General features: G+C 33.0%; 1 long non-coding RNA gene across 1 annotated transcript in view; it reads right to left on the reverse strand.

Moving 5' to 3' along the window:
• Positions 1-1,131: 1,131 nt before the first annotated feature.
• The window catches only part of LOC132417556 (uncharacterized), a 388,895-nt gene continuing 373,545 nt past the window's right edge, over positions 1,132-16,481 (reverse strand). The window contains exon 10 of the long non-coding RNA XR_009517874.1: positions 1,132-1,212. This is a non-coding gene — a long non-coding RNA (uncharacterized lncRNA). The remainder of the gene's footprint in view (positions 1,213-16,481) is intronic.

The following is a 16,481-nucleotide window of genomic DNA, read 5'->3' on the forward strand; positions in this document are numbered from 1 at the left end:
CAAATATCAATTGAAATTTCTTTTTTTCTGGTAAAATCTTTAGATTATAAAAATGGCATGTTTTATGATTGGAATTCCCCTCTCACAAATTTTCAGATAACCTGTTATAGAGTTGACCCTTGAACAACACAGGTTTGAAATACACAGGTCCACTTATATGTTTTGTTGTTTGTTTTAAACAGTAAATGCCACACTACTACATGATCTTTAGATGTGCAACCAAAGATACAGAGGAATCAGATAGCCAGGGCTGACTATAAAGTTAAACTTGGATTTCAACTGTGCTGAGGGTCAGCAGCCCTAATACCTTTGTTGTTCAAGGGTCAACTGTATTTCAGATAGAAACCATCAGGTATAATCAGAGAGGAAACAATGTATCAATATTTCCTTCTAACCCCCAATTAAGATTTGTAACAACAAAATTTAATTTATTTATAGTAATGAATGTGGGTATGGGGAGAGAGTCGACAGATAACTTGATTTAGGAAACCAGTCTTAACCATTCAAAATAATTTGTGTAACTACTATGTACAAATTGCACACTAGATTAATAGGATTTTTGCCTTGCATTTAGAGGGTAGCCTTTAGCTGCTGAAATGCAAATAATGTCTTCTTTACAAAGTGGAAGGATATAACGTCATTAATTTATACTGAGATGCACATGTCCCAGAGTCAGTACACCCCTCTTAGGAAAACCAAGTTCATACTTAGAAAGTTGGTGAGCATGTCTCTCCAAAGTAGACTTGTATTTTATAAGCACTAAGGGAGAACCTAGAGAATTAATACTCTTGTGTATCACTTTCTAGGGATCTGAATATTCTTAGAAGCCCAGAAATATTGTCTCACTCGTAGACAATTCTGAATATTTAACATTTGTGGATGAAATGTAGTTTTTGAATGTCTATCACCAACAATTAAAGATATTTTACAAGTAATGAAGTAGTACAGGCATACCTAAAAGATATTGTGGGTTCAGTTTCAGACCACCACAGGAAAGTGAATATCATAATAAAGCAAGTATACAAATTTTTTGGTTTCCCAGGGCTTATAAAAGTTATGGTTACACTATACTGTAGTCTCTTCAATAGTATTATATCTAAAAAAATCAATGCACATACCTTAATTTAAAAATAATGCTGTTGGGAAATGGCACCAATAGATTTGCTCGATACAGGTTTGCCACAAACTTTCAACTTGCAAAAAACACAGTATCTGTGAAGCACAATGAAGAGAAGCACAATAAAATGAGGTATGCTTGTAATTGCAGTATATAAGTAAAATTCAATGCTCTATTTTCCAGGAGTTACTACCAACAATGATTAAATATAGTATTCACAGTGATATTTTACTTAAAAGTGAGATATGGTTATCATTTCAGCAACATTCCAGACCAAATAAGAAAGCTCCGTGGTCCGGAATGACCCTTTGTCCACTGGAGTCTCTAGGAAGGATTACTAGGGAATGAGATCCTGGTCAAAATAAACTAACTTAGAGTTAAAAGGAGTGAAGCTCTAAAATAGAGGGTAGTGATGGAATCTAGCCGAGGGGAAGGAAGTCAGCCAAGGAAGGTCTGAGAATTAGAGTTGCTGCCCCTGCTCCTCTTCTCCCCACTCTATTCCTCTTATCACATTTCAAAATCTTATTTTATTTTCCATCTCTCTTCTCCCTCCACCCATCCTAAATCTTCTAGGAGTAACAGCGGGAGCCAAACAGAACCTGGTAAAATGCAAATAATTAATAAATATAAAAACGATGTTTAACTTCATTAGCAAACTTGAATAAGTTAATTGCAAGAAAACATCTTTAGAGAATTTTTTAAAAGAAAATAAGATTATAACACAGTTCAAAAGATTGCACTTATGTCTCATTCTGATTTTCAAGGTGGAATAAAACTTCCTAGTAAGTATGAAAATATAGGTGACTCAGATTTCAAATTTATTAACGAAAAAAATTTTTATCACACTGAAAACATACCTGTATTTTACTCTTTTAAAAGTCACCATAGTAAAAAAACAGAAAACAAAACAAGATTAAAAAAACCCAAAAAGATACAGGGGAAACTTTGAGAAGCGTTGGATATGTCTATTCTCTTGATCCTGGTGATGGTATCACTGGTTATTGCATATGTCCAAACTTATCAAAATGTACACATTAAATATTTGTATTTCTTTGTATATTGGAGGAAAAACTATGCTATAAACTGGTATCTATTACATAATCCCATTTCAAAAACAAAAAACACTGAACATTTATATGTATATGTGTAAAAATACTACATAAATATACACCATAAGGTTATTTTGGAGTACTGACATTATGGGTGCATTTTGTCTTTTTTGCTACATGAACTTCTTGATTATTCTACAATGAACATAAATGGTTCACTCAATATATACATAAATCTTAAGAGAATTACATAATTTTTATATGTCAGCAAATAAGAAGTATAGAGAAGTGATACTGAAGCAGGTCTTAAAGTAGAAGAGCATGCCATTTTGATAAAGAAAATTAACATAAGGAAATTATGTCTCTGAGATCATTCTATAGCATTGATATGAATTCTTGAGGTAGGTTTAGAGATCTCTTTATGAAAATTTAATGGCTTTATTACATTATGCCAACTAGCTTTCTGCAAAGTTCTTCCCCTTTTACTGTCCAAATTAACTCCATGCCATCAAAAATATTATTTAAATTTCCTGTGACTCAGTTTTCTTAGGTTTCAAATGTGAGTAAAATATCAAAACCTCTTCATAGATTTGCAGTGAAGTTAGAATGTAATAATAGTTATAAATTATATAGATTCCTTATGGTGTGTAGCTACTTCTTTCTCAAAATGCACTCCTTTCCTGGCAACAAAGTTGCCTGTCTGGAGAAACTAAAACATCTGGTAATATCTATTCTGTGCATTACAATCTTGAAGAATGCTAGGGTCTTTCAATAACTTTATCAACATTCTTCCTCAGTAGTGAGACAATTTCTTCACTAGTTATTACTTTAACACAAGTGAATTAAGTCTAGCTCTGAAACCACTTTATGAACAATTAAAGCACTTGGTTTCATTTGCTTGGTAATTATTACAGGCACACACCAGGCAGAAAACATAAACATACTTTGCTCGTTTGGTGTTCAGACATCCGTATCATAAAGGAGGGGCAAATGAAGGCACTGAGTCTCAGTTTAAACCTTCTAATTGAAGCAAGGGGGAAAAAAAAGGTTCAACATAAACTCAGATCTGAAAACTAGAAGCAATGTCTTAGTGTTCAGAACAAGTAGGGATTCCCTGCATAACCAAAGACTAAGGAATGTGCGTTGATTCTTAAAGAGGAAGTCTCTATTTTATTAAGTTTTAATATGAGCACATAAAAATAAGTCTTTAAGGTATGAAGCGATTAGAACTATCAAGTACACCTCAATCCACAGATACTGTAGCTGTAGAGCTGTAGAGGACCAAAGTGTTCTTGCAGTATTATCCCTTTAGCATTTCTCAAATCGGTCTTCTGCTACTGCCTTATTCTAAGGTATCACAATCTCTCATCTAAGCACATATAATAGATTTCTATCTGGGCTCTCTTATTCCATTTTTTTATCCCAACCTCAATGTATTTTCTACACTGCAGTCGGTATCCTAAAATATGCCATCTGTTATCTTGTTGCTGTCCTCTTTAAATCTCTCTAGTAAATTACCGTAGCTTAAAAGATGAAGGTCTACAAAGACCTGCACTATTGGTTGTTTGCTTACCACTCCAGCCTAACCCCTGGCTGCTCTCTGGGATTTCTACAACCCAGCCCTCCCAGCCCCTCTGGGCTGTTATTCACCCTCTAAATGCCCCAGATTTGCTCCTCCCTAGAGCCTTGAAACATCCCATTCCCTCCTCTAAAGATAATCCTGCTCCCTGATTAGTGCCACTAACTCTTTAGATTTTGATTGAAAAGAGTATTTTGTAAGGCAAGACTTCTCTGAGCACTCCTGACCCCCACAGTCATGTTGAAACCTCTAGTACCCACTAGTACTCCAGAGAGCCCACCGAGTGCTAAAAGATTTAAGTGTAGGTGGGTTGATAGTTGCTTGGTGTTCTGAACATAAAACAACGAGCTACTGCTTACCTTTCAACTTCAAATATATATTTTTGGAATAGGCTGGACACAGCCTATTCCAAAAAAAAAAAAAAAAAAACAGATGGGGAGCATGGTAATGTGCACAGGCTGGAGACATCTTAGCCAACTTGTGTCAAAGGATGCTTTCATTGCACAAATATAAAATTTTGGCCAAAGTTGTTTTTTCTGCTAATTAGAATATTTTATGTGTACATATATTTGAAATGCAAAATACAAAAAAATGCTGATTAATATAGACACATTTCAAATACCTGAATTCCATAATTTCTGTTCTGATTTAATGGATACAAAACTGAGAAAATGGACAAGTGGATTTGAATAAAAAAGATAGCCGCAACTAAGATATTAGCTAAGGATAATTTCTACTGCTTAATCATATCATATTAAAATGAGTTTTTGATATACTTCCTCATTTTAATTTTGTACCCCCTTTTGTGTATATTTTTTTAAACATATTTCTGTCATCAACTGTTTCCTCTTTTGGGCAAAAAGTTTATTTCACTTAATTTTCCTTCTTGCTCCTATGTTTTCTCACTTAAATACTTCTGTGAGTTGCATTTGCTGGGATTATACTTCTTTGTTTTATTTTATTTTTCTTAATCCCAGGGCTAATAGAATTAAGGGTGTGTTGAAACTGAAGTACAAGGGCTACACAGAAAATAATTTTGTTTCCACTTTCTATACCAAGTTAAATCAGCATTCCCAGAAAATCATATCAGATATTAATATGTCACCTATGTTTTACTATTTGTGAAATTGAGAAGGCTATCTAAAAATCCAGTAACATGACTGAAAGATCATGATTCAATTTCATAGTTGACTGAAAAATGTAGTGATTCCTCTATAAAATCTGCTAAAAGAAACATCTGATAATGATTGGTTTGACAAAATATTTGATTATTAAAATTGGCATTAGTTTCACCCTTTATTTTTCTTAATCTTGTGCAAAATATACAAATCATATGTGCTTGTATCACAAAATTCCTGTACATTTTAGAAATACTTTCCTGGCTAAATGAAGCTGCCGCACTGAAGCTTGACAGGACAATATCAAAACCAATTCATAAGAGCATCTTTCAGAGATGCAATATCCCTGTTTGTGTTTTTATTATAAAACCTTTTTTCTCTCTATACTCTACACAAATATTTTCACAAAAAAATTGTAAGGGAAGTTGATGCCTTGGAACCCAACATTTAAAAATAGGACATACTGATAATAACTGAAATTAGAATTCTGCTGTCTTCTTATTTATTAGTATCCTCAATTGGGGAAAAAAAACACTTCAGAGATTTGCAATTTAATCTATTTTAGTGAAGGATGCACTTCCCATAGTATTACAGGGGTTAAATAAATGAGGCAAGTGCCAGGAGGAAGTTAGAAAGACATTTTTACGATTTGCAAATAGAATAACCTATAGGAATGCTTTGCCAAACTGCTGAATAATCAAGAATTTTACCATCTTGTTGTATTATCTACTGATTAAAAAGAATTTCTCCACAAAGCCAATCATTTGTATCTGTAGCCTTGGGCAAGGTCTTTCTATACCTTTCAAGCTGTACTTTAAACTTCCTGCCAAAGTTGGATAGAACACATCAAGCCTTGTCTATGTCTTCCTGTTTATGAAATAACCTACTACCGGGTCTTCCTTGAATATTTATTGGAATGTTTTGTGGTTTCAAGAGACAAATGATTGATTGGCTTAGCAGGAAAGGAGACACTGATCAATTAAAACATCCTTTGTTCCTCATTTAAATTCACTGTAGCAACTTCAACAAAGCCCAGTTATGATAACATTTGTAAAAATCATTTATTGCTAATCAGTAAAAATTCCTGACTTTGGTTCATCGCTTATTAACAGTTAATATTGAAGATACAAATCAAACAGAACACTGCACAATTAAGGCATTGTTTTTAAAAACTCCTTAGAAAGGAAAATAATCACAATTTAGATGGGGCTTAAGGAGTTTTTGAGGATTTATTAAGGTTCCAACAGAGTCCTAAAATAACCAAAGAAGAAAAGTACTTCTTGGATTTAAGGGTATTATCCTGAATAAACAGACCATTTTCCCCATCTGCTAAATCATATAGTTAGACACACTGATGTGCAAGTACATCTGTGCAAGACCTTTCTCTCCTCCCTTCCACTCCCTCCTCTCTTTCACAAAACTCTCTCTCTCTCATCATTTATTCAGCAAACACAAATTAAGCACTTCCTATATTCTAGGCAACACACAGGCACAAAATAGTGAAAAACAACTTGAGCTCTGAAGGATTTATAGAACAAAGAGAAGAGAGACATGGAAACAATCTTTGTAAATAAAGTAATGAGTGCTACAGTGGACACGTATCCAGGTGGTATAGTGGTAGAAGGAGGGGTTTGTTATCTGTTAATAGAAAAAAGTCACAAGATGGTGAGTTTTAAAAGAAATAAATGTTAGACAGTAGAACCAAGAAGAACTACAGTCCTGCAGCCTGTGGAACGAAAACCACGTTCACAGAAAGACAATAAAATGAAAAGGCAGACAGCTATGTACCTGATGAAGGAGCAAGATAAAACCCAGAAAAACAATTAAATGAAGTGGAGATAGGCAACCTTCCAGAAAAAGAACTCAGAATAATGATAGTGAAGATGATCCAGGACCTCGGAAAGAAAATGGAGGCAAAGATCAAAGGATGCAAGAAATGTTTAACAAACACCTAGAAGAATTAAAGAACAAACACCTAGAAGAATGGAAGAACAAATAAAAAGAGATGAACAATACAATAACTAAAATGAAAAATACACTAGAATGATTCAATAGCAGAATAACTGAGGAAGAAGAATGTATAACTGACCTGGAGGACAGAATGGTGGAATTCACTGCTATGGAACAATATTAAGAGACCTCTGGGACAATATTAAATGCAACTACATTCACATTATGGGGTCCCAGAAGGAGAAGAGAGAAAGGACCCAAGGAAACATTTGAAGAGATTATAGTCGAAAACTTCCCTAACATGGGAAAGGAAATAGCCACCCAAATTCAGGAAGTGCCGAGTCCCAGGCAGGATAAACCCAAGGAGAAACACATTGAGAAACATAGTAATCAAACAAAAATTAAAGACAGAGAAAAATTATTAAAAGCAATAAGGGAAAAATGACAAATAACATGCAAGGGAACTCCCATAAGGTTAACAGCTGATTTCTCAGCAGAATCTCTACAAGCCAGAAGGGAGTGGCACAATATATTTAAAGTGATGAAAGGGAAGAACCTAAAACCAAGACTACTCTACCTAGCAAGGATCTCATTCAGATTTGACAGAGAAATCAAAAGCTTTACAGACAAGCAAAAGCTAAGTGAATTCAGCACCACCAAACCAGCTCTACAATAAATGCTAAAGGAACTTCTCTAAGTGGGAAACACAAGAGAAGGAAAGGACCTACAAAAGCAAATTCAAAACACTTAAGAAAATGGTAATAGGAACACACATATGGATAATTACTTTAAAGGTAAATGGATTAAATGCTCCATCCAAAAGACACAGACTGGCTGAATGGATACAAAAACAAGACCCATATATATGTTGTCTACAAGAGACCAACGTCAGACCCAGGGACACACACAGACTGAATGTAAGGGGATGCAAAAATATATTCCATTCAAATAGAAATCAAAAGGATGCTGGAGTACCAATACTCATATCAGATGAAATAGACTTTAAAATAAAGAATGTTACAAGAGACAAGGAAGGACACTACATAATGATTAAGGGACCAATCCAAGAAGAAGATATAACAGTTATAAATATATATGCACCCAACATAGGAGCACCTAAAAACATAAGACAAATGCTAACAGCTATAAAAGAGGAAATCGACAGTAACATAATAATAGTGGGGGACTTTAAGACCTCACTTACACCTATGGACAGATCATCCAGACAGAAAATTAATAAGGAAACACAAGCTTTAAATGACACAACAGACCAGATAGATTTAATTGATATTTATAGGACATTCTGTCCAAAACCAGCAGATTACACTTTCTTCTCAAGTACACATGGAACATTCTCCAGAATAGATCATATCTTGGATCACAACTCAAGCCTCAGTAAATTTAAGAAAATTGAAATCATATCAAGCATCTTTTCTGACCACAATATATAAGATTACAAATAAATTACAGAGAAAACACATAAAAAACACAAACACATGGAGGCTAAACAATACGTTACTAAATAACCAAGAGATCACTGAAGAAATCAAAGAGGAAATCAAAAAATACCTAGAGACAAATGACAATGAAAACATGATGATCCAAAACCTATGGGATACAGCAAAACCAGTTCTAAGAAGGAAGTTTATAGCAATACAATACTACCTCAAGAAACAAGAAAAATCTCAAACAATCTAACCTTACACCTAAAGAAACTAGGGAAAGAAGAACAAACAAAACCCAAAGTTAGTAGAAGGAAAGAAATCACAAAGAGCAGAGCAGAAATAAATGAAATAGAAACAAAGAAAACAAAAGCAAAGATCAATAAAGCTAAAACTCAATTTTCTGAGAAGATAAACAAAATTGATAAACCTTTAGCCAGACTCATCAAGAAAGGAGGGAGAAGACTCAAATCAACAAAATTAGAAATGAAAATGGAGAAGTTACAATGGACACAGAAGAAATACAAAGCATCATAAGAGACTACTACAAGCAACTCTTTGCCAATAAAATGGACAACCTTGAAGAAATGGACAAAGTTTTAGAAAAGTATAACCTTCCAAGACTGAACCAGGAAGAAACAGAAAATATGAACAGACCAATCACAAGTAATGAAATTGAAACTGTGATTAAAAATCTTCCAACAAACAAAAGTCCAGGACCATAAGGCTTCACAGGCGAACTCTATCAAACATTTAGAGAAGAGCTAACATCCATCCTCTCAAACTCTTCCAAAAAATTGCAGAGGAATGAACACTCCCCAACTCATTCTACAAGGCCACTGTCACCCTGATACCAAAACCAAAGATACCACAATAAAAGAAAATTACACACCAATATCACTGATGAATATAGATGAAAAATCCTCAACAAAATACTAGCAAACAATAGCCAACATCACATTAAAAGGATCATAAAAAAAAACAAAATAAATGTTAATATATGTCTTTAAGTAAGGAGAAATGTAAAGTCATTCTAAATTAAACATTTTAGGGGAAAGGGCATTTGTGGATGTCAGGTCAGAAAAGTTTTCAATGGAGATAGACTAGTGGTCAATATTGCGAGTAGAGATCTAGATAATTTGAAAACATTTGTTAAATTAACTTACTTGTGTGAATTCTAAAGTAGTCTATATGACCTAAAGGGAAAAACAATTCAGGTTTTGAAAAAGTCAGTTCTACTATTTTCACGGTTTTAAATAAATCAACTTTACCTTTATTATTTTCTAGTTTCTTATTTTGGTTCGATACTTCTTTAAAATAGCCTCTTAGCTGCAAAGAATGTCACTCTTTCTTAAATTAAAACCCCTCCATATGTATTTCTTTTGTCTCATGCGTTTTTACAATTGACTTGTAACAATTTTGCCTGTTTTAGAATAAATTGTGATTGTAATATTTATTCTTACATATATTTTAGCCCAGGAATTCTATGATACTTTTCTTATTTTGAATTTTTATGTACCCAGTCAGAAATAAAGCAAGACATTTTCATGGGTATATTTTGTGTGTGTGTGTGTGCATGTCCGTGTGCACGTGTATCTTTTACTCTCTCAATGTCTCCTCCTTTTCTCTCTCTTTCTATGTATAGATGTGTATACATTTATATCAAAGAGAAGGAAAAATTCCTTTGCTACATTTCATTTTTCTTAATGGAACTTTTGTGCATATATTTTTACTATATTACCACAAATATATTTTTAACTCTGTACCACATGTCCAAAGTATAAACACCTTTTTATAACTCACTTGTTAAAATGAAAATTAAAAAAAAATGATTCAATGAAATATACACAGCAACAGATATTTTGAGGGACACTACAAATTTTTAAAGAATAAAAACAAATGGCAAATGGTTGTCACTTAACGTGATAGAACTTATTAAGTTAATGTTAGTATTATCTAAGTTAATTATAGTTGGACTATAGAGAAATATGAGTTTTTCATGCTGATTATTACAGGCTATTTTCTAATGCCTTAAGATCTTGTAGCGATCATCTGTTGTTCTGGTCAGTGAAGTATCACCTTTTCCCTTTGGGAAATTAAACCCTCCGCTCTTTCTAATTTGGCACTTGAGGTGGGGCTGCCCTTGCCCCTACCCTACCATGCAGTGCTAGAGGCACATTGATGCCTTGGCCAGGCTGTATATTTCCCTTTCTACTAACTCCACCTAATTTACTACAGATATGGGCATGTAACTAAAACAAGGCTCTTCAGGGGACATGCCAAGGCTTTAGTGGAAAGTTCTGGGAGATGAAATCTGTCCTCCTGCTGAAGATGCTGAGTTAGTAGGAATCGGGCCTGAAGCTGCTGGTGGTGGTTCTGCCGAAACAAAGAGTGGGACCTGCTTCCGGGTAAAGCTACTAACGCAGGAGAAAGCAAATGCTAGAGATGTTTGCAGAGGACCAAACTTTGTGCACATCTGGATATATCAGTGCCTGAAGTCAGCTTTTCACCAAATATTTCTGTAGTGAAGTCCTTATTTTAACATTTCTTAGCTGACTATGCTGTGTCAGGTAATATGCAAGATAATTGGAACAAAGTAATAAATAAGATGCACAGATCTCTTTGATATGTTTTCTAATACTGAGCAACATACACAAGCAAGTAAGTTCATTAGAGTTTGGGAATGCTACATGACAAGTATGAAGAGAGACACTGCAAGGAAAGAGATAGTCAAAACAAAGTAAAGAGAGTAAAGAAAACTATATCATCCTTAAACTTTACTGGATTTTCAATGGGCAATCATAAAGCAAATACATTTAGAGGATGCATCCTCTGTGAAAGGAGGTATTTAAAAAATAGACTGAACCATGAACAGCAGAGTTCACGCAGAAAGAATTCACAAGTGTTTAATTTTTTTCACGTTACTATAAGTCTAGAACAATTTTTTGTGTTATAACCTTTTGATTTATTTCCTTGACTAGAAATAAACTGGACATTCAGAATGCCTAAACACTTCCTAGATCAAAAAACTTTATCACACTTATAATAATCATTGTAAAATAGAGAGCTCCAAAGTCTGCTTATATAAAAGCTATATTCAGAAACAAGATTTGTGGAAAACAGTACATTTGTTTTTTAATACATCTTTATTGGAGTATAATTGCTTCACAATGCTGTGTTAGTTTCTGTTGTACAACAAAGTGAATCAGCTATACATATACATATATCCCCATATCCCCTCCCTCTTGAGCCTCCCTCCAATCCTCCCTAACCCACCCCTCTAGGTGGACACAAAGCAGTGAGCTCATCTCCCTGTGCTATGTGGTTGCTTCCCACTAGCTAACTATTTTACATTTGGTAGTGTATATATGTCCATGCCACTCTCTCACTTCAACCCATCTTACCCTTCCCCCTCCCTGTGTTCTCAAGTCCATTCTCTACGTCTGCGTCTTTATTCCTGTCCTGCCCCTAGGTTTTTCATGACCTTTTTTTTTTTTTTTTGATTCCATATATATGTGTTAGCATACGGTATTTGTTTTTCTCTTTCTGACTTACTTCACTCTGTATGACTGTCTCTAGGTCCATGCAACTCACTACAAATAAGTCAATTTCATTTCTTTTTATGGCTGAGTAATATTCCATTGTATATATGTGCCACATCTTCTTCATCCATTCATCTGTTGATGAACACTTAGGTTGCTTCCATGTCCTGGTTACTGTAAATAGTGCTGCAATGAACACTGTGGTACATGACTCTTTTTGAATTATGGTTTTCTCAGGGTATATGCCCAGTAGTGGGATTGCTGGGTCATATGGTAGTTTTATTTTTAGTTTTTTAAGGAACCTCCATACTGTTCTCCATGGTGGTTGTATAAACTTACATTCCCACCATTAGTTTTTCTAGTGACTTTCAGAGTAGAATTTATAGATTTGGATATAAAATGACATTTTTCTTACCAACAACAATTGAAAATGTCAACATTGATTCCTACAATAGACGACTTGAAACATGTTTGAAGAATAGCTGTAAATAGTTACACTAATGCTATTTTGTGGACTGAGAAAAACGTAGCTTCAGAAAACAAAATTGTTGCAATGGTGTCTACAATATTTTGTTGAAAAAACTGTAATTAATAGAAGATGTTACAGCTAAATTAATGAACTAGTAAATATATACTGATCTTCCTCCACTTACAATAGGGTTACATCCAATAAATCCATTGTGAACTGAAAAGTTGTAAATTGAAAATGCATTTAATATACCTAACCTACTGAACATCATAGCTTAGGCTAGTCGACCTCAAACAAGCTCAGAATCCTTAAATTAGCTTACAATTGGGCAAAATCAACTAACAAAAAGCCTATTTTATAATAAAATGTTGAATTCTCATGTAATTTATTGAATACTATACTGAAAGTGAAAAACAGAATGGTTGTATGGGTATAGAACTGTTGTAATTATATTGGTTGTTTACCCTCATGACCAAGTTAGAAATTCCAGAAAGGTTTAAAATTATCATACGTATATTCTACTAACTTTTGGGGATCTAAAAATCAGGATTTCTAAAATAGGTATTTATTACAACAATTCGACTGTAAAATATGATAAACAAAGAACCCAAATACACAACTAATTGTAGTCTAAGTCTCATATGGGACAATTAGGTCCATGTTTATTATTAAGTATTCATTGTATGTAAGTAAAACATGAAATTCAGAAGTATGTTATATTACTATATATAAAAAAATATAGTATAAAGGTGAATAAGAATATGTGAGATAATTTACAAGGATTAGCAAGTTACTCTACAAATTTCATGCTAGTTTACAACCAAATAGATAACTTGCTGAGAATCATGTATTATAATCTTTAGTATTTTAGGGGAATCAAGAAAAAGGACTGCACTCTTTTTCTGGAGTTGGAAGACCTTCTTAATATGGGATTGCTTTTCTTGTTTCTGTAAGGTTTTTAAATCTGTATATATGAAACATTTTCATGTAGTACTTTGTACTATTTTAATTTGTTCAATCTGGGCTAATGTTCTGAAAAAATCAGTAAGGTAAGCTATACATGAAGATTGATCCCTTTTTATGGATCATTAATTGCCTCTGGTTGCAACTACTGGTTGGATCCAAAGGTTCTTTCAACTGTTTTGTGGTCAAATAAATTGTGAGATATACTTGTAGGGTTAGGAGGTGGCATTTAGCATATCATTCTATGGTCACAATTTCTAAAGCACATCTTAGTAAATCTAACATCACTGGTTTTCAACCAACTAATTGACTTATTCTACTAATGTTTCAATTTTACAATATGCATTAAGATTAATACTACTTAATTTTGTTCTAATTTATTTATGTGTATAATTGCAGGTTATGAAGTCATCATCTACCCACTAAATTATCTTTTCTGCTGACAACCTCCAAAAAAAAAAACAACCTTTGATTACATATGCTGAAAAACTTCAATAGATAAAAGAGAAAAAGTGCGTTTTTTCTTATTTGTAAACTTCTAATGAAGAAGAATCTTTGATTAAGTTGACAAGCTGATGACAAGACAAATAGACTATATTTTAATATATAAATATTTTAAAATAAGTTGATCAGTTTTTTGACATTGTTGATAAAGAGTGATCTTGGAAACAAGTATAGTTATTATTCTTCCCATTATTAATAATAATGACATGATGGTAATATCTCTTTCAGTAATAAAAAGTATGTTGATATATCAGTTAATCAGATAATATAAATTATCTTATGAGAAAGATAAAACAATGATGAGCACATAAAAATGTTTAGAAATGTGAATTATACATGCATGACTAGAATTGTTCCACAGCTTTAACAATCAAAACTTAAAGGAGAAATCCTTCTAGTAATACAAATTACTACATGCATAATATAAAAGAAGAATATATCTCATAGAAAAAGGAAAAATAATTTATTCTCAACTTTCCTCCACCAAAAGATATTTTTGATGAAATAAACAATATTCTTATAATATTAAAGAAAATAAAATATGTGTTCATAGGACCATTGCTAGAGGATAATTTCCAGATCGTTTTTAGATTATATACTAGAAAATAGTCAAAAAACTAGCATAGTAATTGGAATTAAAATTTTATTTCCTTTATAATAAATGATCTATATTGGAATACTATTACTAAAAATTAATTTCATAGAATAAATATTCATTGTGACCCAATTAAATGAGATGTAAATAATAAACAAATGTATACTTTTTCAACTATATTTTAGACATGTAAATCCAGCCTCCCTAACCCAAAAGTTCATTGAATAGTTCCCAGTTGGTACTTCTGAAAAGTCTGAAGCAGTTGAGGTTTTATAAAACACAAGTTTGATTAAGTTTGAACTCAAAACAACTATATTTTTCTTTGTATTATGTAAGACTAAAAAAAAGTCTTCAAATCTGGCCTGAGAACTTAACTAGACCATGTGAAATTGTTTCTCTTTGCAAAAAGAAATGTGACTATTAGACCAGAATCATTGTTTGTAAGATCTGCTACATTCTGGTGTCCCATTATAGAACATAGCCAAGATCTATCTTTTTTGAGGTCAAAAAAGAAATATCTGCAAATCCCTGCTTAAAGTCCCTTTGTTTGAAAAGAATTCAATTTCTCACAATTTGTATATGTTTTCTTCACTTACAAATTAGGAACAAACCCAAAATGACATTTTTCCTTTGTTTCTAAAGAATGTGAGAGAAATTTGTGACTAAATTTCATAATCAGCCCACAGTTTCTATTTTGCAGAAAGTAATTAAAGTGATTATAAATACCATGTGGTACTCCCAATGGGGTACTGGCTTTGGGACACAACCCACCAGACATCCGGTATTCAACAACAAAAATCCAGGGTTAAGTATCATTACAGTGGTCAGCTGCCCCTTCCTTCATTCAGAGGACTGGACACAGTGTGAGTCATAGCTAGACAGTATTTGACAAAGCATTTAATATGTAAAGTAACCCAAGTGGTCTCTGACTCAGCATGTCAAGAGTTTCCTAGTCAATGCAGTAAAAATAACTGGAATATAGCCTCTTAACAGAGGAAAAATAATCCTTAATTTTGAGAGACCATAGAATTAGTACAAAACTCTCTGTGTAAGTATCGTCATATTTTTTGCTCAAAGTAGTTTTGAATTGCCTTTCCAGTAATATCATTAATATACATAAAGTTAACTTTTTTGGTACTTCAACAGAAGACCAAGAAAACTACAAATATTCATCAATCAGAGAATGTTGAACAAGCCACGATGCAATCATTTAATGGATACCAGGCAAATCTGAAAAGGAAGGACGTGCATTTTTATATACAATGTATGAAGTTATCTTCAAGATACTTATAATTAAAAAGGCATATAAAGTGTGTAAAATATGCTACCACTTCCCATATATTTAAGAAATTCATATATAGACATTAATTTATATGCATATAGAATTTATATATTTATGTATATTACATTTATATATATGCCTGTATTGAATTGATATATAATTTGAAAGGTGAACCAAACTATTTTTAAAAAATGGTTACACATGAGGGAGGGAAGTCAAGTGCACAGTTTGGAAGTTACCAGGAAAGAAATTGAGCTTTATGTTTATTTTCTTCAGTACCTTTGATTTGAAACATGTAAATATTTTATATAAAAAAGCAAATATTAGTTTAAAATGTAATCCTTAAAAAACATTTAAAAAAGAAACCAATTAATATTAGTATAATGAGTGCTTACATAACACATGGTAAGAAAGTTTTTTTTAAAGAGAAGTTAAAATACCGTAATTTGAATATAACTCCCTTGTACAATATATCTTAAAGGGGGAATTGACAAAAATATCTGAAACTATTTGATAATTCTTGGTGATAGGGTAGCTCTCATTATTCTGAGACTGTCTTGAGATTATTGTGAATTAATGTAAATGGCTGTTGATGTCACAGCCAGTTTAGATTTTCTGTGTACAAAGGAGTTACAGAAATAAGATTAATGAGGGCAACTAAAAACCTATATTCCTGAATGTACCAGAATAAGCATATATTGTATATAATCTTTCATAAAACAAACATATTTCCTGTCTCTGTCTCCTGAAAAGACCACTCCATAGCAATGAGCATCACTAATGCCTAGACCATATTCTCTATATGCCATTGCCTCCTTCTGTACCCCCCCTCCCAAAAGAAAAGGGAATATGGGCTCTATAGAGAAATTAA

Source organism: Delphinus delphis, chromosome 21 (genome assembly GCF_949987515.2).
Source record: "Delphinus delphis chromosome 21, mDelDel1.2, whole genome shotgun sequence".
Lineage (NCBI taxonomy): Eukaryota > Metazoa > Chordata > Mammalia > Artiodactyla > Delphinidae > Delphinus > Delphinus delphis.